The 25,531-nt window shown below is 40.2% G+C and overlaps 1 long non-coding RNA gene across 1 annotated transcript; it reads right to left on the reverse strand.

Annotated features, from left to right (window-relative positions):
* Window positions 1-801: 801 nt before the first annotated feature.
* LOC113097659 (uncharacterized) lies at window positions 802-14,482 on the reverse strand. The gene is made up of 2 exons (XR_003288912.1): window positions 14,430-14,482; window positions 802-1,026 (listed from the first exon to the last, which is right to left on the reverse strand). It is a non-coding gene; the product is annotated as an uncharacterized LOC113097659 (long non-coding RNA).
* Window positions 14,483-25,531: the final 11,049 nt, after the last annotated feature.

Here is a 25,531-nt window from a genome sequence, read left to right on the forward strand (position 1 = left end):
GAGTGAAGGAGGAAAACAAACATGATGTAGTGATCACAAAATCTCAATTTCAGCTGAAACAATTTAAAATGAGCAGTTTTTAGTTATAAAGGGAGATCAGTTTCAGTGTTTGGATCCATAATTTCTCAGAAATTCATACACATGGACAACACATATGAGTAAATAAGTCAAGTTTGATGAATTTCAGCTGCTCAGGGAGCTAACAGAGATGAAGGCTGTAATACTGATGTTGTCCACTAGAGGAAATCAGACAACAAACTCTTTTAGATCACAATTTAAAGACTGTAAAAATGGTAAACACTTCAATTTTAGTAAAAAATGCATAGAAATATTAATCTCCAAAATGGAATATATTACAATCTCAAAAATACATATTATCATTAATATTTTTATATCCTAATGATATTAAAAACTTATGTCACCAACTATGAATGAATATATGCCCAGTTGAAGGAAAGTGCATATAAAATTTGAATAATTTAATGTATTAAATGGAATGATATTTATAAAACGATTCTTATTTGAAAAGAGACATGGCCATTGTATAAATGTATATTTTACTAATCTTCATATCTATAAGAGGGAGCGATCAAAAATAAATAAATAATATATTTGCAACAAATGTAGCTGTATTGTTTGAGTTACCTTCTATGGGTAATTGTAAATGTCTTCTCATGTCTTTGATGACTTTACAATATGTTTTCTTAAATATTTCAGTAACCTTAAAATATAATCCTCCCATTAATCCCACACACACCTATCACAGCGTGTCTACAGATATAAACAAGTTACATTTACCAATTGTTTTTTTTTTTTATCTTCTGTGTGTCCTGCTGGATGCTCCTCTTAATGTGAACTGAATCTGTGTCCTTCTTCTGGAGTTTTATCCTCTTTTTTTCTTCATCTGAACACCTTGTGAAGGGTATTATTGCAAAGATAAACCCAAGTTTTCTTTCATTTGGAGATATTTGGCTGCTTCCACATTGATCAGAAGCTGTCAGTCAAATGACAATCTGCTGACAGAGTCTGAACACAGCATTAGATGAACATTACGTTGGGAAGTCGTGGCCTAATGGTTAGAGAGTCGGACTCCCAATCGAAAGGTTGTGAGTTCAAGTCCCGGGTCAGCAGGAATTGTGGGTGGGGGGAGTGCATGTACAGTTCTCTCTCCACCTTCAATACCACGACTGAGGTGCCCTTGAGCAAGGCATCGAACCCCCAACTGCTCCCCGGGCGCCGCAGCATAAATGGCTGCCCACTGCTCCGGGTGTGTGTTCACAGTGTGTGTGTGTGTGTGTGTGTGTGTGTGTGTTCACTGCTCTGTGTGTGTGCACTTCGGATGGGTTAAATGCAGAGCACAAATTCTGAGTATGGGTCACCAGACTGAATGTCACGTCACTTTCACTTTCACTTTCATTAATGTCAATGAAAAGTACTGCAGAGAGGCTCCTGACTTGAAGGCGATTCCTTGCATCTGTGGCAGTGGCATTGAGGACAGAGAAGCCTCTTTCACATTCAGAAGAACTTGCCAGGTATGTTTTGCTAGCAGTCAACAACTTTTTGAGGACCTTCCCATTCTGATCATTGTTGAACTTCCAATTTCTGAAGTCCACAACTGCCTCCCTACTTGGTACTTCAAGCATCTTTGCCAGGTCGTGGATCCCTGGATTTTGGCCAGTTTAGGGGATCCAGTGGTGTTATAATCTTTGTAAGATTTGTGTCAGGCATTCGTGAAGAGAGACTGTCGATGATGGCTTGGAGGAATAGGAATCTATTTACATTTTCCTTGCTTGAACGTAAGGGCACTTGTTTGAATTCTCCTACTTTAACAGCTTCCGCTGCTTTCTCCATTGACTTCCCTGGGGTGATCTTGAAAGCCTTCAACACCTCAATTGTCATCTTTATTTCTCATGTGGCCTCCATAAGAGAAGTGCTTCTGTTCTGAAAAATAAAAAAAAGACAAATCTAAACCAGATAAACTTTGAAGTTGGCTTGAAAAACTTTGAAGTATATTGATAGATAGATAGATAGATAGATAGATAGATAGATTTGACATATTCCTCAATTTAACGGTCTTGTTCACACTTAATCTGAAGAAAAACACTGTACCTACCTGAAGTTTTAGGGACAGACTGTGAAGTTCACGTAGCACATCTTTAATGGTTGCCAGGTCATTAACAAAGCCAGTGCATGTGAGGCGATTCAGAAGGCCACTGAATTTTTTTCTTTCTATATCAGAGCGAGATCCATCTTCACATCTGCAACCAGAGCAGGGAAGTCTCTCCAAACAGCTTGTAAAGTCAGAAAACTACTTGCTACCCAGCGGATGGTAAAAATTTGACCAATCTTAAGTAAGCAGATGTTAACTTGAGAAGCTGCCTCTGAAAGTTGTCTGGCATTCTTTGGGGATTGATGGTACAGTGTATACAGCTTTGAAATAAATATCTCAAAGTGATTGCAACCTGTGACTGACTTTAGTGCATCACTTACTGATAACTCAAGCCTGTGAGCAGACAGTGGATACTCTCCAGCAAAGAGTAATGGCGGCGCGGGCACACGCAGCGGCTTGGCACTCTCCTTTGCTTAGCAGCTTTATGGTAAAATACACTCGATCTACACTTTTGATGATAAGAAACAGCAGTTCAGTATATGTACCTGGTAACTTTGGTACATTCCCGGTGGAGATTATTCGGCCAACGAAGCGTAGGGAACTAATCCGAGTCTCCGGAAAGAGACACCGATCGAGGAGGACGCGGAAGCAGAAGCGGTGGAAGAGGGCTGGGAGCCGGGACAGGCTTCGCCTAGCTCCACATAAACCTGCCGTGCCCAGCATTTTCTTGCTAATGCCCGCTCTCTCGTCAATAAGATGGACGAGATGAGACACCGGACTATGGATCACAGCTGGGACAGTTGTGTCACGATAATATCAGAAACATGGCTACATGAAAACATCCCGGATACAGCTGTGGAGCTAGCGGGTCGAGGTGTTTATAGATCAGACCGCACATTACAGTCTGGTAAGACGAGAGGGGGAGGAGTATGCGTGTTTATAAATAAAAACTGGTGTAAGGATGTTATTGTTATGGAAAGGCATTGTTGTGAAGATATGGAATTCCTGCTGTTAAAATGCAGACCGTTTTATTTACCGCAGGAGTTCACGGTTGTGTTTGTGGCTGCTGTGTATGTCCACCCACGGGCTACCGCTAAGTTAGCCATGAAAAAACTGTACGAGGCTATCAGTGCACAACAAAACAGGCTACCTGACAGTTTCTTCATTGTGGCGGGAGACTTTAATTATTCAAATTTAAAGTCAGTCCTACCTAAGTTTCATAAAAATATTAAGGTTGGAACGAGGAAGGGAAAAACACTGGATCAGGTGTTTACGAATATAAAGGGGGCCTATAGAGCACTGCCAGACCCCCACCTCGGTCAATCTGATCATGTGGCTTTTTTCCTGAGACCAACATACAGACCTGTTGCCAACAGAACTAAATGCCAAATCAAGACTGTGCAGATCTGGACTGAGGAAACAGAATCTGCACTACAGGACTGTTTTGAAGATACTATGTGGGAGCTTTTTGATCATACAGACATTGAGCAATACACCACCACAGTACTGTCATACATTAAGTTCTGTATTGAAAATACCATCCAGACTAAACAGGTCAAACTGATCCCTAACCAGAAGCCCTGGTTTAACAGAAATGTATGTACTCTTCTGAAAGCTAGGGATGCTGCCTTGCGATCTGGGGACCAGGAGGCCTACAGGAAATCCAGAGTTGACCTCAGAAGAGGGATCACTTCTGCAAAGAAAAATTACAAGCTGCGCATTGAACAGCATTTTAAAGAAAATAATCATCACAGCATGTGGCAGGGAATCAGGACAATAACAAATAATACAGTAAACTATGGTCCACCCTCTTCTGCTGACCCTTCTCTTCCAGACCAGCTGAATCTCTTCTTTGCACGCTTTGAGGATGGAGCCAGTGTAGGACAGACCATTGTCAGTGCTCATGTGGACGAGCAACCAATCGTACTAGATCAGCACCAGGTCAAGCGGGCCTTGCAGAACATAAACATCAGAAAAGCACCTGGACCAGATGGGGTCCCAGGACGTGTACTAAAGGTATGTGCTCAACAGCTTGCAGCTGTTTGGACTGACATATTTAACAGGTCATTGAAGGAGGCTATAGTTCCTACCTGTTTAAAGACTGCTACCATCATACCTGTTCCAAAACAGACAACTGTTGCATGCTTGAACGACTATAGACCAATAGCATTAACACCAGTCATAATCAAATGCTTTGAGAGATTGGTACTGAACAGCATCAAGGCTTTCATTCCAGTTAATCTGGACAAACATCAGTTTGCCTACAGAGCAAACAGATCTCAGTTGCACTTCACACTGCCCTCACTCACCTGGAGAACCCCAATACATATGCCAGGATGCTTTTTGTTGACTTTAGTTCAGCTTTTAATACCATCAACTCCAGCAAGCTAGTCAACAAACTGCTGTTGCTTGGCCTGGACTCTCACCTCTGTAAGTGGATCAAGAACTTTCTTACTGACAGACCCCAGCATGTCAGACTTGGAAATATTACCTCCTCCACCACCATCCTCAACACTGGTACTCCCCAGGGTTGTGTTCTTAGTCCGCTCCTTTATTCGCTGTTCACCTATGACTGTTTTCCCATTCATGATTCAAATTTAATTTTCAAATTTGCAGATGACACAGCGGTGGTAGGGCTGGTAAACAACAATGAAGAGACCGCTTACAGGGAGGAGGTCCAATCACTGGTATCATGGTGTAGCAGAAACTATCTAATCTTCAACACAAAGAAAACAAAAGAAATCATAATTGATTTTAGGAAATACAAAATCAAGAAACACGACAGTCTTGAGATACAGGGAGAGGAGGTGGAACAGGTCCAAAGTTTCTGATATTTAGGGCTGCATCTGGCGGAGGATCTGACCTGGGGAATGAACACCAAAGAGATAGGGAAAAAGCTCAGCAGAGACTCTTTTTCCTGCGAACCCTAAGAAGTACTGGTCTCCCGCAGACACTCCTCAAAAACTTTTACAGGTGCACAATAGAGAGTGTGCTGGCATACGGTTGTACAGTGTGGTTTTCTAGCTGCACTATTGAGGGAAAAAAAGATCTGCAGCGGGTAATTAAAACTGCCCAGAGAATCATTGGTGCACCTCTTCCAAGCCTTGAGGATATATATTCCAGTAGGCTGCAGAGAAGAGCAGCAAGTATCAGGGCAGATCCTACACATCCTGGCTATGCCCTGTTTGACACCCTACCCTCAGGCCGGCTCAGGGTCATGAGGGCGCGGACAAACCGCATGAGAAAAAGTTTTTTTCCAAAGGCCATAAATGAGCTGCTGAAAGGCTGAAAGCATGGAAGACTAATTAAATTTGGACTTGAATTATACTGTGTATTTTTAAATGTTTATATATATTTATTTATTGACTGTTGTTGATAGTGTCACTTTTTATTCTTTTAGCTGCTAACTGAGTGATCGATGTCATCTTAATTTTGTTGTGTAGAGATATGCAATGACAATAAAACTAAACTAAACTAACTAAAGGATAGTCTTTTTCTAGCCTTGTGATAAGACCACTCTGTCTTCCAGTCATCACAGATGCCCCATCTGTTGTTATGCAAATCAGATGAGACTTGAGGTCTGCATCATCCAGGTCAGCTTCCAGGAGACTCTTTTTGAGAGCTTTGTATATGGCATCAGCAGTTGTTCCTTCCTCCAGCTCAATCAAATCCCCAAAAATGTTTTCTGTCTCACCTTCTCCTGTCACATCTCCTCTGAGGTATAGGATGAGGTAGCTTCTCCCAATTGCAGTGCTTTCATCTACTGTAAGACAGATCCAAGAACCAGCACTTTTAATTGTTGAGACCATTTTTTCCCTCATTTTATTGGCAATGTGTGTTATTATATTAATGCATAAGTGATCAGATTTGTGACAAGAGACGGTTTTTACTCCATTCATTTCTTGTAACTCAACCAATCCATACATTTTTGAGAAGGCTAACTAATAAATATTACATACCAATCTGATGTTTCAAAGTGTTTTCCTTACATATTTTTTTCTGATTAAGTGTCTTAAGCCTGGGACACACCAAGTCACTTTTAAAGAGCAGAAGTTAAAATAAAAATCCAGAAGAATCTTGAAATTAAAATAATAATAATAATAATAATAATAATAATAATAATAATAATAATAATAAACAGGCTTACCCTTCAAAAAAGTCAGTGATGGCTCTTCTCTTCTTTCCCTTGTCCATATCTGAAAATAATGTCAGATGTAAGTTGTAATATTATATTTGTTGTCGTTACTGCGAATATATTTAAGAAAGCACTATATGATAATCATGCTACTTATTAAGGTTATTATTAATGGTGATAAACTTTGAACAGTGCACATGTAGGCATTTTATTTCATTTAACTAATTTATCTTGAATGTAGTTACATAACCCTTTCATATTTTCAAGCGGAAGTTGTCATAGTTGGGTGAACTTCTATAGTGGTGAATGAGAGACTACATTAAAGATATGTTTTGTCACAATAGTGTTTCTACAAGAGGGAAAAAATAGAAAGAATTTGATACGATTACGATGCTGATGACCATTAATCAATTTCGATCTCTTGATTCATTATCAATTCACATGAATAGGCCTACTGTACTTTTCTTGGGTTAAATTCAGTATTTTTATTGCATTAATATTCACTTGTGTGCTTATACTAGTATCTTTTTAAAATGTATAATTTGAAACTAAATATTTATTCAAATGCAAAACCTAAAAATAAGTAAGCAGTTATGACCTGCAATACTCTTTTGAGCAACTAGACTCTTTTGAGCAACTAGATTTTCCGGACTATACGTTTTTTCATAGTTTGGCTGTTCCTGCCGCTTATAGTCAGGTGCGACTTATTTATCAAAATTAATTTGACATGAACCAAGAAAAAATGAACTAAGAGAAAACATTACCATCTCCAGCTGCTCAGTTCTCCTGTAGTCTACACTGAAGACATAGAGCGCCCTCTCACGGCTGTAGACGGTAATGTTTTCTCTTGGTTCTTGGTTCTAAATAAATGCGATTTATAGTCCAGTGCGATTTACAGAATATGTTTTTTTCCTCATCATGACGTAATTTTGGACTCATAGTCCGAAAAATATGGTACATAGATGTATATTTATTAGAGTGGGTAAACAAATGCCACAAAATGACTTTAATTTGCCTCTTTGCATTGAATTTAAAACCCTTTTCTCCATTTAACCTTAAATACTACACTAATTTTATTAGGCTATACATAATAACGGAAAATAGGATACAATTCATAACAAAAACGGTTGATCTGCATGTTTGTCTTCGGTGTAATAATCAATGCATGTGTGTCTCACGCACAATTTGTGAGAATTAGCAACCCTCCCAGATAGCAAACATATCCGGGCCTCATCTGGGCCAACTATGGCACATCTGGCTCAGTTCTGGCAGCGGCAGAGGTTATATGGGCCATCTCTGGCCCACACACATCAAGCCGGTTTTAGTTTGAGTTGTGGCATGCTGTTTATGGGCCAGATCTGGCCCCTGTGCGACAAACCGGCTTTAATTTTAGTCGTGGCTTGCTGTGTGTGGGCCAGATCTGGCCCGTGTGCGACAAACCGGCTTTAATTTGAGTCGTGGTTTGCTGTGTGTGGGCCAGATCTGGCCCGTGTGCAACAAACCGGCTTTAATTTGAGTCGTGGCTTGCTGTGTGTGGGCCAGATCTGGCCCGTGTGTGACAAACCGGCTTTAATTTGAGTTGTGGCTTGTTGTGTGTGGGCCAGATCTGGCCCGTGTGTGACAAACCGGCTTTAATTTGAGTTCTGGCTTGTTGTATGTGGGCCAGATATGGCCTATACCAGGTGATCAGATGTGCCATTTCCTGAAGACACGTCCTGGCAGATCACCTTACTTTACCAGTCAGTTGTTCTAAAACTATTTTGAGTACTGGACGCCCATAATATTTCAGGACACGTAATATAAATACATACACACATTTATTTGACCTACACGGACCTTTTATGAAGCTGCAATGTTATTCGATTTTTTTTACGTTTTTGTACCATGTCCTCTGGTGTGACACCATGTCCTTTGAACTTTTTCGGAACCACTACAAATGTTTTACGCTTTGTTGTGCATTTATATGACACCCCTAAATTATATATTTTTTAAATTAAAAAGTGCATGTTAAGATACATAATCCTAGAAAATTTAGCAAATGTGTCTTGCTTGCCACTAATGACAGGTTAGCTTGGAATAGCAAGGTCATTAATTGACAGAAAAGGCTGAAACGTCCTTTGGTGTGATAAAAAAAAAAAGTCCTCCATTGTGACACCTGTACTGTCACACCACAGGACAAAGTTTCATTAAAAATCATTTTAAATAATTAAATAATATTTGTTTAACTCCTTTTTTTACTTTTAAATGTAATAATTACATTCATTAAATTGAGCTCTAATCATCAAAAATAAAAAAATATGAATCTTTAGAATATATGAAAATTTCACTTTTTAATAAAAAAAGTTACAAAAAAATGAACTTTTTTCATGATATTCATATTTCTTCAAGATGCACCTTTTACACACACACACACACACACACACACACACATATATATATATATATATATATATATATATATATATATATGTGTGTGTATATATATATATATATATATATATATATATATATATATATATATATGTGAGTTCGTAAAAGCAACAATACAAAATCTTAAACTATAAAAGTGCCACTTTGTCCCACTATTATGTGCAGGCCTGGCATTTTGCACTGGGCTATAGAACTACAAAATGAATTTTAAATTAGAAACATCATATTTGAATGACATTTTGAATTATGTAGTGATCTAATTCTATCCACCAAACAATTGTATGTGAATGTGTGAGACTTATGGTCATGGTTATAGGGAAATAACAAGAAGAACAAAGTGCAGTAAACGGTAAAACTGTTTGCACTACAAACCAGTACGTTCATAATTAAGACAATACATTAAAAATAACATGGTAATACAGCAGTTTGCAACAGTAAACAGCAAAACAAGCTGTTTGTACAGCTAATATAGCTGGAATGACACCGAAAGCCAGACACATTAAATTTACAAATGGCCGCGGCCCCTCTTACAGAAAAAAAATAAGGGGCATATGTTTATTCATATGTTTATTTATGTAACCTAAGCGTGTTACTTTTAATTCGTGACGTGCTTTCATGGGCGTGCGCCGCGCGCGGACCGGATGGAGTTGCCATGGAAACGTAGCGCAACACTGCAAATGTCACGAGGAAACACCCCGTTTCTCGCTGATTTCACTGTTTTCAGGTGAGTCAAGTCCATAAAATCACACAAATATTACTTATAACTGTTGTTGACACTTCTCTTACTTGTATTTGACTCGCTTCTGTTGTTAATTTACTTTATAGGAATGGTTTAATGTCTTCGAAAAAGTCCGTTAGCATTTCTACCGTTTTCAGACGACGTATCGTCAGGTATGATAACTCTATTGTTCTCTTATTTATTAAAGTTTGGGCTTTTAATCAAATCTTCATCTGTAGATGATAGCTTTTGACTGTTATGTTGGTAATCTTTCAATGGATGATTGGAAATTGCTTAATTTATTTAACCTTAACATTTACACTTTACTGTTTATCGATGACGTCACGTTATCAAGGAGCGCGAAAATTGGCAGAAAACTAAAGTTGTTTTGATCTTTTATGGTAAACATAAAACTGTTCTGCGATTTCAAGAATAACAAAATAATCCTTCTACAACAGAAGGGAGTGTCCAAGATTTCAATATGTCTGAAGGGAGCTGCTGACAGAGATGTAGGAAGCGCTGAAAAGGTTAAGTAACCTAATATGCATTTTTTTCACAACATATATCGCAATGAATCTGTTATTTATTTTTATTATTTTTTTTGCATTTCACCTGCTCTAGCTTGTTTCCATCTAATAAACCTGGAACTGCAGACTAAATATTGTTGGCTCTGTGTCAAATTGCTTGTTTTGTTCCTAGATTATTCAGTGCTGATGGCCTGCTGCATCCAGCAGAGTCGCAGTGAACCTACTGTAAGACAACATCTCCAAGATGCTATTGACCACAAGACTAGTACAGTAAGTCAAACCTCAAATATACAGTACACTAGTGTTCAAAAGCTTGAAGTTGATACAATTTGTAATAATTATCTTCTGCTCACCTCTGTAGTAATTATTTGATTAAAATATGTAAAAAGAGTAATATTGTGAAATATTATTACAATTTAAAATAGCTGTTTTCTATGTGAATACATTATAAACTAATTTATTCCTGTGATGTGCGGCTGTATTTTCAGCATCATTCCTCCAGTCTTCAGTGTCACATGGATCCCTCAGAAATGCTGATTTGCTGCTCAAGAAACTTATTATCAGCGTTGAAACAGTTGTGCTGCTTCATTTTTTTTGTGGAAACTGATGCATTTTATTTTTCAGGATTCACAGATGAATACAAAGTTCAAAAGACCTGCATTTATTTATGCAGACGCTTTTATCCAAAGCGACTTACAGTGCATTCAGGCTATCAATTTTTACATATCATGTGTTCCCGGGGAATCGAACCCCCAACCTTGCGCTTGCTTGCTTACACAGTGATCTATCAGTTGAGCTACAGGAACACTATTTGAAACAGATGATTTTGAACAATTTGATGCATGTAACACTAACATTAAAATGTTTGGATTCTATGTAACAACGAATCCAACAAAAAAACAATTTCAGCACATCTGTATTTTAACATTGATCATAATCAGAAATGTTTCTTGAGCAGTAAATCATCATATTAGAATGATTTCTGAAGATTTGTCACTGAAGACTGGAGTAATGATGCTGAAAATACAGCTTTGATCAAAGGAATAAATGACATTTTATCATAATATTCACATAGAAAAGAGTTGTTTTGTATTGTAATAGTCACAGTGTTACTATTTTACTGTAATTTGATTCAATAAATGGAGCCGTGGTGAGCATAAGAGATTTTTTATAAAGGCATAAAATATCTTACAGACCCCAAACTCTTGAATGGTTGTGTAAATTACAGTTATGATGTTCCTCCCAGTTAAACTTTATTAAAATGTATTAAATGTTACTCTGGCATATGCAGTCCATTCTATAGAGACTGTGTCTGTTCCCCAAAAACAGACTACAAATAATATGTTTATTAAGGGATCTAGAAAATTTATTTCAGTTTAAACCTACTAGATTAAAAATAGTACTCAATGTACTCCATTGATGAAATAGTTAAAAGTGCACATTGCCTGAAATGATATGAACAGCAGCTATGCTAATCTTTCTCCCTTTGCCTTCCTGTTTCTGCAAATGTCCATCCCAGGGTTATTAGAAACTGCACAGCACAGGACTTGCAGGACTTGTGAGGACTTCAGATGATACCAGTACTCAAAAGACCTTAGATGATGGCAACTATAGATGGACATACAAACTACCGCCACTGCAAAAAAGGTAATGTTAATTTGAAAGAGCTGTGTCACAGTAGCCGTGTTTCCACTATCGAGCTAAGACCAGGCGTGCTAGTGCCTGTCAGGGCCGGTCGCGTTTCCACTGTCACTTCCGTGGCTTGATCGTGCCTCGCCGGGGCTTCCTCGGGGCCAACGGCCAGGGTTTTTTGGCCCGACGAAAACCTTGGGCCAAAGCGGGCCAGCTGGGGCTAGAGGAGGAGTTATGAACAAAGGCAGAGTTTCTCCGTGTCTGGAGAGCGTCAGCGCGGATCATTTCAGAGAGATAACAGCTTTAACACCAGCATTAAAGACGTTTTAAAATCAGTTGAGCTCAAAACTCACTCTTAGTTAGCAGCAAGTGTTTGAAATAACTTGATCCGATGTGGATTATAATCACTAAACAAGGAATAAATATTTATAAGCGATGTAAAAGACTATGCACGCTAAACATTAATGTTACCATAGTAAACATGGTAAATATGACCGATTGGATAAATCCAGACGTCAGCTTCTTATTCTCTATCACAATTGTGTATTTATAAAGTAACATTTTATCTGTCGTCTCGTTTCAAGAGTTTAGCTCCACGTTGCATATCATCAAAATATAATAATGATTTTTGTTCGGGAGCTTTTATAAAAATAGAGAGTCTGCGCTGCGGATCATTTCAGAAAGATAACAGCTTTAACACCAGCATTAAACACTTTAAATAAGTCGAGCTCAAAACTCTCTTTCAGTCAGCAGCGAGTGTTTGAAATAACTTGATCCAATGTGGATAATCACCATACAAGGCAGAAATATGTATAAGCGATGAAAAAGATATGCACGCTAAACATATTACCATAGTAAACATGGTAAAATAAGACCGCTTGAAGAAATCAGACGTCAGATTCTTATTCTCTATCACAATCGTGTATTTATTAAGTAACTTATATTATCTGTCACAAGCCTCGTCTCGAGAGTTTATCTCACGTTGCCTATCATAAAAGAATATAGCCTAATAATGTTTTTTTGTTCGGGAGCTTTTATAAAAATAGAGATATTATCATTCATTATAAATATGACAGCTATACTGTGGCTAATAAACAGAAACAGACTCGACTGAATAAGCAGGCTATTTTCATAAGCGTTAAAAATAAATAAAATAGAAATAAGTGTGTTTATGTGTGATTAATTTTGCATGACGTTGTCCTGAGAGGCGTGTAAAGGGCGTGTTTTAGTGACGTGCAGCGGTGCTTCAAGCTCCACTATGGAAACACTGCGCTATTCTGGCCTCGGTGCTACTGGCCCGAGGCTATGAGCCCCGCCCGACCCGCTTTAAGCCCTGGCTCGCACTGTCCCGACAGTGGAAATGCGGCTAGTATCAAGGGCTCCCTTATCCCCAGACAGCAACATAGTGTTGGCCCAGATCCGGCCCACATCTGGCCCGCATGAAATCCATGTGGGCCAGATGTGGGCCAGACCTGGGCCGAAACTGCTTGCTGTCTGGGTCAGTTCTGCTTTCAGTACTGGAGAGTAAAAGATTTTATTAGTACATATACGTTATCTTGCACATTTTATCTCCCCAACAGATTCTAATTTGAAAGAAGTTTATAATGCATGTTCGCTACTCCCAATTCAGAAGACTGAATCAGCCTGTGTATCTGAATGTTTCTCATACTCACTCCTCTCTGCTGCGTCTGAATTTTGGATTTTCCTTAGCTGTCAGTTATAAACGTCAAAATTAAAAGAAATAAACATTTGAAATATATCAGTCTGTGTGTAATGAATAAATATAATATACAAGTTTCACTTTTTGAATGGAATTAGTGAAATAAATCAACTTTTTGATGATATTCTAATTATATGACCAGCACCTGTATATCATTGCTCTTTTGTTGATTTTGATTGCTTCCATTGTCCTCATTTGTAAGTTGCTTTGGATAAAAGTGTCTGCTAAATGTAAATGTAATGTTAATGTGTATTTAACTATATTTATAAATATTTATATGTATTTTTTATTTTGTAATAATGTAAATGTATTTGTTTTATATCTATACATGCAGTTGTATTCATGTATGTATATTTATTTGTCTAATTTTTATATTTTAATAAAGCAGTTTAGACTACATGAGTGTTTTCTTTATTCTGGATGAATTACATATTCTTTTGTGTCTAGAAAGGGTTAATATGGGCCATATCTAACCCAGAAGTCAGCCACAACTGGGACGGATCTGGGCCACATCTCAGAAATGGCGTGGTTGACATCTGGGCCAGGTGTCGCCCATAGCATTTGTGAGATGCGGCATGGATCTGGTAAAGTTGTGGCTGACTTCTGTCAGACAAAACTGGGCCAGATCTGGCCCAGATGTCACCCACACCATTTCTAAGATGTGGCCCAGATCTGGTTCAGTTGTGGCTGACATATGTCAGCCAGACTCAGGTTGAGTCATCGCCGTCATTCCGCGCGGTATGTGGGCCAGAAGAATATGGGAGATGTGGGCCAGAACTGGGCCACATGTCATTTGCTATCTGGGCTGCTTTGTCATCTTTGATACAAAAAAAAGCCTTCACCTGATTAACATTTTCATCAGTAATAATGTCCTTAATTAAATTAACACTGTTTATGAGCAGTTATGGCTATAGATTTAAAATTATTCGTTTAATTTAGAATGGATGCAACGCTAGCATTTTTCTCAGAATTACGTTAGATGGCTAATTACAACTAACAATCCAATAGTGAGCTAGCATCACAAGATAAAAAAACAACAACTACTGACAGACCAAGATTATAATAAAAGTGACTGTCCAATTCTAGGACAGACACTTATTCAGTAGCAGTAAATTAGGTGTACTAAACAATCATAATACAAAGAAATATTATCTTACCGTCATCGTGAGGTAAAATAATGAGGAAGGATCACTCTGTCAGCCAATCACACAGCGACGTCGCTCCCGCAGTCTGTACATTCCTTCAGAAAACAGCGTGTGGTGCACTTGAGCGTATTTTCAGACGCACATCTAATTTGAAGGAGCTTTTTATGGGAGCGGCAGCGCAATACTTTGATAAAACAAAAATATATAGATAGGGCTATGTCAAATATTGTTTCTATTTTAGTTTTAATGAAAAACCAGGGTCCCTTGATGCTTATGGGGGGTCCTGGACCCCCCAGCCCCCCCTCAATTCGAACACTGGACTTATATCTATCTGCACAGAATCCCCTGAACGCAGAAGTGAAGGTGTCTGTGTGTCTCTGAATGAACTCCGTTTGTGGAAGCGTTCTTCAACACAACAACGAGCAGAAACACGACAACTAAACTCTAAACATTCACAGCGTTTTATTATAATAGTGTCCTCATTATAATGTTATGCACTGTAAAACCGAACAGTGAAATTAATCAAATGAAATTAGTTAATTGCACTCAAATAATAATGAAAGTTCATTGGACTTAATTTAAATAAGTTCTGTAAACTCAAAATTGTTGTAGTAAGGTGAACTTAAAATTATTGCGTTTTCAAGTTCCCAGCATGCTTTGCATCAGAAAACAAGGAAAATAAATGTAGAAATTAAGTGTTATTTTGTGTGTTTTTACACAAGATTAACATAGAGGGACTTAAGTTAGTACTTAAATGTTGTATGTCATGTCAGAACTTACAAAGGTTTCTATTATGTTGTTTTTGTAGTGTTACCATTGTGGTGAAGAGTAGAGCCTGTGGTTAGGTTTAGGATGGACAACAATAGACTGTATTTGAGGGTATTTCCCACATTATATGAGTTGAAAAATAGAGAAAATTTTGAGTGAAGTACTCTGTAATTATAAGTTGAGAAATATCAATATTTATAAGATAACGGAGATAATTTAAGGCAACTGGAAATGTAATTTTTAATGTAATGTAATTTTTAAACTTAAGAGTTCTGTGAACTTATTAGGGTTTACAGTGTATGGTAACAGACACTTAAAAATATATATTTTATTGAACTAAAAAATATTAAGTTAATTTGACTTAAAATTGTCGATATAATCTGTTTCAACAATTTTTTTGAGTTAAGTGAACTTGTCAGTGAAGCTTTATAACACTGAACAATATGTGGAGGTCCAACACTAGAATGACTCTGTATCAGAGCTGTGTCCTTTCCACCTTACTTTACAGATCTGAATGTTAGAGAACGACAGAAGCACTTTACCTAACTATCAACTTTCCACATGATGAACCTCCAGAATCCTGCAGATCTTCTTCTCCAAAACATCTCTGACCAACAACTACTCATGCGGCGCAATTAAGAAAGTACAGCACCTTTAGAAATATATGAACTGAGAAAAATACAAATAAACTAAAAAAAATTAGCCATTTATGCTTTATGTTTCATGTCTACAAGTTAGCCTATATTTAAAACAGTTTAATAATACTTAAAACAGACAAGTAAACTTTTCACTTGTTTTTAACTGTATGTGGCATTTTATTTACATGAAAATATAAAACTGTTAAAAAGACTAAATGTGTTTGAGTATTTAGAGGAGAGTGAAAGACACAAATGCTGTTAACTTGTGAAAATGTTTAGTTGATTTGATGAAGGAGAGACTCCATCCACAGAACAAAGACTATATACTGGATATCTGTACATTAACAACAGACACACAACTAAATATAAAGTCAAATAGAATAACAATGTGTAGAAAACATGAGATAAGTTTCAAACATTGTAGATTTACTTTATATCTTGTGACAAATTTAAGTGCTGCACTTGACAATCACATTTAAACATTTGAATCATTATGAATGAGTTTAATAGAAATATTATTAAACTGAAGAGCCAGACAGACTCATCTGAGCTTCTTCCTCCTCTGTTCCAGCTTTACATTAAACACAATGATCATCTGCTTGAATACTAAAACAACATTAATCATTCAATATCATGTTTCTAACACACATGCTGCATTATTTGATTGTAAAGTCTGAGTCTCTTCACCTGTATGGACCACATTTACACATTTATCACACATTTATTTCTCCTCATAGACACAGTAGTGAAGCTCTTCTGTGGATCTTCAGCTGATGTTTACTGCTCCTCTCAAGACCACTTCACTTTATGAGATACAGCATTTAGCAGCTTCTGGTGAATGAACTCTTTCAGGAATTGTTTGCTGCTGAACTCTATTAGGGACTTCTGGTGATGGATCTGTATCTACACTGTAAGGTGGAACAGAAGAGAAAATAATCTGTTCAATGGAATAAAGTACAAAATAATTACTTTTTTTTAAACAGTAAAAAGTTAAATTAAAATCCTGTAATCAGATTCATTACTGACTTCAATGTGTCACTAGTTTTGCATAGATATTTCTAAAACAATATTTGTGTTTTAAATACATTTATAACATGAATTCCATTCTGTTTGTGTCTGTATTGAGTCAATATAAAGAGAAACACACTAACGAGTGTACAGAAAATATAATAAATGACAAGGAACAAACACAAATGTGATTTAGTCTTAAAACACAAATCTTTCAGTTAAATGTGTCACTAGTTAAAGCTGTTTGTCTCTAGTTTAAACATGTTTGTGTTGGTCTCAGTAAATAAGTGAAATGATTGCACAGCTCGCTGGAATACTGGATTCTGATTGGTCAGTCGTGACATTCGGAGGTGTGTTATTCATTAGGTGTGTGTCATTAGCAGCAGAATAACACACAGTCATACTGTATTTGAGTCGGGCGTTTCTTTGACTTCTCTCGTATCACAGCACCGCACTCTCACTCGTTTCATTCAAACACAACTGCTATTAGCTTGTGCCTCAGTTACTGACTGGATTTACCCTCAAACCAAACCGCAGGAGATTCCTGTTAATAGTAGACTTGAGGAGACATTGTTCAAAGTGTGTCTTGTTGTTCAAGTTGTTGCTAACTGACCAGAAGTGTTTAGCTGAATCTAAATTGTGTCTAATTCTTCACTTGTGTGTCAAGAAAGCATATAATAAGTGTGATAATGCAGATGCAGCCGGATGTTATCACAGAATAAGTCTCTTCAGGAGGACACAAGTCCTGATCACCCTGTCGGGTTTATTCTGTGATAACAAGCGGCTGGAGGTACATTATCTCTTACAGAAAGTAAGTGTAAAGTAATGTGACGTGTTGCTTGTCAAAGTAAAAACACACAAGAGACAGAGACATTGATCATGTGATGCTGGACGACTGTGAGCTGAAGCTGAATCTGCTCTGATTTTACCAGCGTTTTCCTACAGTCTGAACAAATCTATTTCAAACTCTAATGATTCACTATTACTGATCTCATTAATAAAGCAGCTGTTGCTGTAGAAAGCTGTGACAGTCTGCTTTTCTTCTCTTTCCTCCTTTGTGTTCAACATTTTTATCAACTTTACATTTCATTCTTACACAAACCCTTTGAAATAAAGCTTGATGATCATTTGATAAACTCTTTTCACTAATATTTGAAAGTATATATTTGTTCACATTTCAGAGGTAAATGAATCTCTTTAATATCACTGTGATAAAGCGAGCACCACTACAGCACTATCGTGCAGGGTGTATTTTATTTACAGTGCCAATAAACAAGACAGTCCACAGTGAAGAATATTCACAAGTGCATGAAATCCTAAAAAAACTAAAGTATCAAAGAAACAACAAAACAGGAAAACAAAATGAAAACTGTATCTACAATATACAAAATCTCCACAATACGTTGGTGTTCGGCTCGAGGTTCCACTGTAACTCTCTCGCTGACTTGGTTAACAAATCCTGAATGGAGTCTTGCCTCCCCTTTTATATTCCAGACTCCGCCCCTTTTCGGCATAATTAATTCAAGGGTAAGTAATTAAAACAGGTCTCCACCCTTTTGAACTTCCACACATTTCTAGACACCTTAAAAACAACATTAAATAATTTCCAGCAATTATTCAAAAGGGCACCTATTCATTACCCATATTACTTAGAAAAAATATTTGACACATTTGTTAAATATAATTCCCCCCCCCTCACACACAAGACAATGGTTTCGCCTGCTTTCAGCGGTGCTGCGCCGACGTGACTAATCAGTACGTCATAAAAGGGCGCCCTCCATGCGCTCTGTTTGGCCGACGCAACATTTACCTGCTGGAAGACAGTCAACTCTCCTCGAACAAACATTTAATCGACTATCGATACAACAAGACCAAGACAAGGACAGTGTATGAGTGTGTCTGTGTGTGTGAGTGTGTGTGAGAAATGATTGGCAAGAGACGGGTTTAAAGGGAAACGCTAGGTGGAGAAATGTCCGTGTGCCATCGTCCTGGCGTGTGCACCCGCTTTGCCGTCAGCAGAACTAGCAGGTAAGGAGAGGGGAATGAAAAGTGAATGGGGTATGTATGCAGGTGTGTGTATGTGTACGTGCGTGCCCAGCGAGGTGTCTACTTCACCACATCACCTCCCCCTTCTCTCGGCCGCGTACTGTCCAGGGTACCGTGACAGGTAGTCGGCAACCATGTTCTGCCGTCCTGGTCTGTGCCGCACCTTGAATTTGTAGGGTTGGAGGCTTAGGTACCACCTCATTACTCTGGAGTTGTGGTCTTTCATTGTCTGAATCCACGTTAGTGCTCGGTGGTCGGTGTCCAGATCAAACTCCCTCCCTAGGAGATAATATCTTAGGCTTTCAATGGACCACTTGATAGCGAGACACTCTTTCTCCACAGTCGAGTACCTTGTCTCTCTAGGCAACAGCTTCCTGCTGATGTAGACCACTGGTTTTTCTGCCCCCACGTCCCCCTGGGCCAGGACAGCCCCAACTCCGGTGGCTGAGGCATCTACCTGGACCAGGAATCTCTGGTTGAAATCAGGGCTTTGTAGGACCGGACTGGAGCACATCTTCTCCTTGAGAGTTCTGAAGGCTGCCTCACAGTCCTCGGTCCACTCAATCGGGCTTCTTGCAGCTTTCGCCAGTAGATTAGTAAGAGGTGTTGCGATGGTGGCGAAGTCCGGAATGAACCTCCTATACCAACCCACTAGGCCCAGAAAGGATCTCATCTCTTTTTTTGTCTTAGGCCTTGAACTTCTTTGGATGGCTTCTACTTTGTCCACCTGGGGTCTCAGCTGGCCATTGCCTAAGTGATATCCAAGGTAACTGGTCTCCTGCCTTGCCCACTCACATTTCCTTACATTGAGGGTGAGTCCTGCTTCTTGAATTCATCTCAGGGTATCTTTTAGATGTTCCAGATGTTCCTCCCAGGAGTTACTGAATATCACCACGTCATCCAGGTAGGCGGCTGCCCACCCCTCACATCCCTGAAGCACCTGGTCCATTAGCCGTTGGAATGTTGCAGGTGCCCCGTGCAGGCCAAAGGGAAGGACCGTAAAATGGTACAGCCCCATCGGTGTTCTGAACGCCGTGTACTGTTGGGAGTCGTTGTCAAGAGGCACCTGCCAATATCCCTTGCACAGGTCCAAGGTGGTGATGTACTGGGCCTGTCCAATTCTCTCCAGCAAGTCATCTATTCGCGGCATGGGGTAAGCATCAAAGCGGGACTGTGCGTTCAGCTTGCGGAAGTCTATGCAGACACGTAGTGTTCCATCCTTTTTCGGGACAATGACTACAGGACTGCTCCACTCACTTCTGGATGGCTCAATCACCCCCATTTCCAACATCATCTTTACTTCTTCTTTTAAGGGTTCCACCAACCTTTCGGGCACCCGGTATGGTCGCTGCCTTGATGGTTTCGGGTCAGTGAGGTGGATCGTGTGGTGGATTAACTTGGTCCTCCCCGGCCGCTGGCAGAACAAAGCAGGGAACTGTTCCAGGAGGCTTTGCAGCTGAGCTCTGTTGGAGTCCGACAGGTGCTCCAAATTTACTTCTGCTGGTTCTCTCTGTGCCCTGGCTTCTGGTTCCTCATCCATCACTTCAGTCACTTCCCTCACCATCATTGTCATCCCTTTCGTTACGGGTGGTTCCTTCCATTCCTTGAGCAGGTTGATGTGATACGTCTGCTTGGCTTTCCCTTTATCTGGATGGTGTATTTCATAGGTCACTGGTCCCATTTTCCTTACCACAGAATATGGTCCTTGCCATTTGGCCAACAGCTTGTTGGTTGATGTTGGTAACAGTAGTAGTACTTTCTGTCCTGGTTGTAACTGCCTATGTCTTGCGTTCTGGTCGTACCACGTTTTCTGTGCTTTCTGTGCTTCCTTCAGGTTCTCTCTTGCCTGGTCTTGATAACGCTCAAGCCGATCCCTCATCTCCAGCACATACTGAACAATGCCCTTCCCCTCTTCTCTGCAAGCAGGATCCTCCCAGCTCTTCCGTATCAGGTCCAGGGGTCCTTGAACTTGCCAGCCGTATAAGAGCTCGAAAGGGGAGAAACCCGTTGAAGCCTGGGGTACCTCTCGATAAGCGAACAGTACAAATGGAAGCCATTTATCCCAGTCACGGCCCGTGTCTGACACAAACTTCCGCAGCATGTTCTTCAGTGTCTGGTTAAACCGCTCCACTAAGCCATCTGTCTGTGGATGGTATGCACTGGTTCTGATGGCTGTGATGCCCAGCTGGCGGTGAAGCTGCCCCATTAGCCGTGAGGTGAAGTTTGTCCCTTGGTCGGTCAGAATCTCCTCAGGGATTCCTACCCTGGAGAACAGCTGTACGAGGGCTTGGATGATCTTCGATGTGGTAATGGAACGGAGTGGGAAGGCTTCAGGGTATCGGGTCGCATAGTCACATATCACCAGGATATATTGGTGTCCTGCACTGCTCTTCTCAAGTGGCCCCACAATGTCCATGGCGATGCGCCTGAAGGGAGTAAAGACAACAGGGAGAGGGTACAAGGGTGCTCGACCCCGCTGTGGCACAGCACTGGTCTTTTAACATGTTACACATGTGTTACAGTATGTCTGTACGTCAGTGTAAAGTGAAGGCCAGTAAAATCGTGAACTTATGCGAGTGTAAGTTTTCTGCTGTCCCAAGTGACCAGCCCATGGAATGGTGTGTGCGAGGTGCAAGACAAGTGGTCTACAACATTTAGGAACAATTAAACGAGTAACATCATTGGCTTGCAGGTACAACGCTTCATTCACAATAACAAACTTTTCATCACACAAATTTGAACTTTTCCCACTGGCAGCTTTTTCAAACAGTGACTTAAGTGACTCATCCTTCCTTTGCAGTTCCCCAATGTTCTCTGGGATCCTCCAGTCATCGGCTTTGAGGCCCTCCCCCGAGGCCTTAGGGACTGGAGAACCCAGATACTTTTCAAGCCGACGTTGACAACGTGGTTTTCTTGGGCCCTTGGTTCCACCCTGCAGCAGACTACTGTGGAAGTCTGGCAGTGGCTGCAAACCTGTTTTTACTTGAGCCCGGGTAACAGCAGGACATGACTTATGTACAGTGGCAGTGTTAACAATAGTCTCAGAATTCACAGAGGCTTGCAGCAGGTCATAAAGTATGGGTAAGTCACCTCCCAAGATCATATCAGCAGGCAGTCCATCAACTATAACAACATTCATCAGAAATGACTGTTCTTGTACACACACAACTACCTCAGCTCTTGGGTAGTGCCGTATATCCCCATGCACACACTGGATAGCTGTGGTGGTTGCATAATCCACATTTGAAACATAACATGGCTTTAGGAGAGACAGGGAACTACCAGTGTCCAACAGGGCTTTCACAACATGTCCATCAACAGTTACATCACATAATACTTGACTCTCCCCTCTAGAGTCATTATCTCTGTCCTCTTCCCTGGGGACATAACAAAACCCTGTCAACTTTGTCTTACGAGCAGGACACACTGCAGCTTTGTGCCCCGGCTGCTGACAGTAAAAACAAATCAGTTCTTTTCCCCTTGTTGACTTCGGGCTTGGTACCTTGTCCAACAGTTCAGCACGACCCCTCTCAGTCCCAGTGTGAATACGGACAGTACCTTTAGGTGGTTGAGTACGTGGACCTCCGCGATGAGCGTTCAGGTATTGCTGAGCCAGCTTAGCTGCTGCCAGTCCAGACGTTGGCTCATGCTCTCTTACCCAGGTGCGAGCGTCGTATGGAAGTACCCGTAGTAATTGCTCCAGGATGATGGCCTCACCAATCTCCTCCTTGGAGTGCTCCCCCGGTCGTACCCATCGCTGATACAGGTTCTTTAAGCGATGGTAGGTCTCAGTTGGTGATTCTCCAGCTGGAACAGCAGGTGATCGGAACCTCTGCCGGTAAGTTTCTGCTGAGATGTTGAATTTCTCCAGCAACGCCTCCTTCAGATCCTCATACACCTCTGCTTGCTCCTCACCCATCGCCAGGTATGCCTCCAATGCTTGCCCAGTCAATAGAGGAACCAGATGATAGCTCCATTCTTCCTCAGGCCACCTCCAGCTCCTGGCCAGACGCTCAAAACGCCGAAGATAATTCTCAATATCTTCCCCCTGCTGGAAGACCGGCATTTTAAGTTCAGCTCGCTGCCTCGGCTCTCTGATCACAGGAACACTTGGGGAGTCACGGTCATGTGCTGGTCTGTGTTGTGTGGACACCCTCTGTCTAGCTGGTGTTGGTAGCTCCATTCGTGGGCTCTCACTGTCAGACGAACTCCCAACCGGCCGTGTTGTCTGTTGGATAGATTTACGCAGTTCTCTGAGCTCCTGCAGATATCTCTCCTCTCTCTGCTGTTGTGCATCTAGGAACTGGCGCATTAGGGAAACCATTCCCTCACCGGCTGTAGCGACTGGAGCGATTGGCTCTGTCCGTGGTGAGCTAGACTTTTTGGAAGTATCAGGAAGCCCTGCCACAACTTCCTCTTCCTCTGTAGTCTCCGCCGAATCCCATGCCACATCCTCCATTGCCGCTGCCTTCACCTGTGACCGCAACTCAGCTCTGGGTTTTCTGCCTTTTGGCGCTGTTTTGCGAGTAGCCATCCCACCGCTGCCACCAAATGTGATTTAAGCGAGCACCACTACACGCTTTGGGGGTGGGGGGGGGGTGGGGGGGGGGGGGGGGGAAGTTGCGGGAGTCCGTGAGGAAAATAAATATGGCTTACTCGCACAGCACTATCGTGCAGGGTGTATTTTATTTACAGTGCCAATAAACAAGACAGTCCACCATGAAGAATATTCACAAGTGCATGAAATCCTAAAAAAACTAAAGTATCAAAGAAACAACAAAACAGGAAAACAAAATGAAAACTGTATCTACAATATACAAAATCTCCACAATACGTTGGTGTTCGGCTCGAGGTTCCACTGTAACTCTCTCGCTGACTTGGTTAACAAGTCCTGAATGGAGTCTTGCCTCCCCTTTTATATTCCAGACTCCGCCCCTTTTCGGCATAATTAATTCAAGGGTAAGTAATTAAAACAGGTCTCCACCCTTTTGATCTTCCACACATTTCTAGACACCTTAAAAACAACATTAAATAATTTCCAGCAATTATTCAAAAGGGCACCTATTCATTACCCATATTACTTAGAAAAAATATTTGACACATTTGTTAAATATAATTCCCCCCCCCTCACACACAAGACAATGGTTTCGCCTGCTTTCAGCGGTGCTGCGCCGACGTGACTAATCAGTACGTCATAAAAGGGCGCCCTCCGTGCGCTCTGTTTGGCCGACGCAACATTTACCCGCTGGAAGACAGTCAACTCTCCTCGAACAAACATTTAATCGACTATCGATACAACAAGACCAAGACAAGGACAGTGTATGAGTGTGTGTGTGTGTGTGAGTGTGTGTGAGAAATGATTGGCAAGAGACGGGTTTAAAGGGAAACGCTAGGTGGAGAAATGTCCGTGTGCCATCGTCCTGGCGTGTGCACCCGCTTTGCCGTGAGCAGAACTAGCAGGTAAGGAGAGGGGAATGAAAAGTGAATGGGGTATGTATGCAGGTGTGTGTATGTGTACGTGCGTGCCCAGCGAGGTGTCTACTTCACCACAATCACAAAGTGAAGTTTACTCACCTCAGTTTACAGTTTGAGTCTCGTAGCACATCAATGAGCTTCTGCTTTGAGTCTCCAATCGTATTACCTCTCAGATCAAGCTCTTTTAGAAACTGCAGAGCTTTTGTGTTTGTCAAAGACTGAGTTAAAGAAGAAACATCTGTAATGCCACAGTAAATAAGACTAGAAAGAGACAAACAGAGGAAGAGAGATCATCTTACAAACAAATCATTAAGATGAAGAATCTTTCACAAATATAATGTGAACACATTCATCATGAGATATTGAGTATAAAGTGTTTTGTTGAACTCTTATGTGCTGTTCGTTTGGGGACGACACTCGTGCTGTTTGGGCTCTCCAGTTACAGAATGTGTCATTTATTAATGTTTTTACTCTACATTTACGTAGTTTTTTTTTTTTTGAAGGATTTATGATATTTAGTAAATGTATAAAATGTATTAATTAAAAATATATTTTTAAATAGTTTTTTATATAAAACGAGCTTTTTATGTAAAATTCACTTTATTAAGACCCTCATTCCTAATTGTGATTAATGTTGATAACATGGCGTGTGTGTTTTCCTCCATCGTGGATGTGCTGGTGTCTCCTCCTCAGACTGTGTGTGTTATCTGTGTTGTGATGGACATTTTGACTAATTATGTAACATCATTTGTATGCGAGTTTAATCATTCTGCATTGTGCACTTCACTTTTGTGTATTTTGTGGTCTGAATTGTGGTGATTTATTGATTTGATCATTTCCTCATTCATTTCAATGTGTGTCTCCAGAGAGAGACTTTTTTCACACTAACACACAACCAGATATCAATCCAATTTAATTTTCTATTTGTAGATCTACCAAGTGTTGACAACCGTACAAAGTCTCATGTCATTTAGATAAAGGGAACTTTTGTTTTTATTTCAGCAAACATCATTTGGGGTCTCAAAAGACCTTGAACAGCACATAAGAGTTAAACAAAGTGATTTTCATCATTTTGATTCTTGTCTGTGAATGTTACTGACCTCAATCTCTCCAATTTACAGCGTGAATCCTTCAGTACGTCACATAAGTGATTCACTCCTGGGTTTTTTATTTGATTCT

This window comes from Carassius auratus, unplaced genomic scaffold (genome assembly GCF_003368295.1).
Source record: "Carassius auratus strain Wakin unplaced genomic scaffold, ASM336829v1 scaf_tig00216347, whole genome shotgun sequence".
In the NCBI taxonomy this organism is placed as follows: Eukaryota; Metazoa; Chordata; class Actinopteri; order Cypriniformes; family Cyprinidae; genus Carassius; species Carassius auratus.